This window comes from Mastomys coucha, unplaced genomic scaffold (genome assembly GCF_008632895.1).
Source record: "Mastomys coucha isolate ucsf_1 unplaced genomic scaffold, UCSF_Mcou_1 pScaffold4, whole genome shotgun sequence".
Taxonomy (NCBI): domain Eukaryota; kingdom Metazoa; phylum Chordata; class Mammalia; order Rodentia; family Muridae; genus Mastomys; species Mastomys coucha.
The window spans coordinates 56,770,230-56,771,149 of record NW_022196910.1 but is presented as its reverse complement, the minus strand read 5'-3'; positions in this window follow the sequence as shown (position 1 = coordinate 56,771,149).

The window sequence follows — 920 nt, the reverse complement described above, 5'->3', positions numbered from 1 at the left end:
TGCTTTGGTGGGAGAATTGGGTTCTGATGATGCCAAGTGACCTTGGTTTGTGTTGTTTATTTTCTTACTCTCCCCCCTCCACCACCATCTGGTTATCTCTAGTGCTACTGCCCTTGCTAAATCTGACTGGAACCTGTCCTTCCTGTGATCCTGGTTGTGTCAGAACTCTGCAGAGTCAAACTGTCTCTGGGATCCTCTGATTCTGGGATCCTGGGATCCTGGGCTTGTTAGATCAGCTGGGAATGGGGCTTGCTCTGTGTGTTGTGGGACTGGCTGCGGAGCCTGTGCCCAAGGTCTGCTCAGGACACCAATCCAAACAGACCAGAAGGAACCTGAGTCACTGGGCTGGTGGGGTTCCTATGTGTCTGGTCCTGCTGGTCCCAGTTACTCCCAGTGTTGGGACAGATGTTGGTTCCTCCTCACCTCTGATCCTGGGTGTGTCAGAGTGCCTGGGAGTGGAAGTTTCTCTAGGTCTTGTGGAACTGGCTGTGGAACTTGCACCTAAGGTCTGCTCTGGACACCAGCCCTGACAGACCCCATTTTGTTAATATTAACAAGAGATTTGCAAAAATTCCAGAGCCAATGAGGCAAACATATGAACAATATGCAATATAATTTAACTTTCCTTTAAAATATTTTATTTTATTTTTAATAATGTGAATGTCTGAGTTGTGTATGTGTATGTGAGTGTGGATGCCTGTATAGGCCAAACACATTGGATTTCTGGGAACTAGAGTTATAGGTGGGAAGCCTTCAGGTGCAAATACTAAGAACTGAACTCAAGTCCTCTGGAAAAGCAGGATATACTCTTAACCACTGAGTAATCTATCCAGCCCTGAAGTTTATTTATTAATCTTTTTGCTTGCATGAGTTTATACTTTTCTTCTGGACCTGTCTTCAAGAGAGTCGCCTGCACTTTA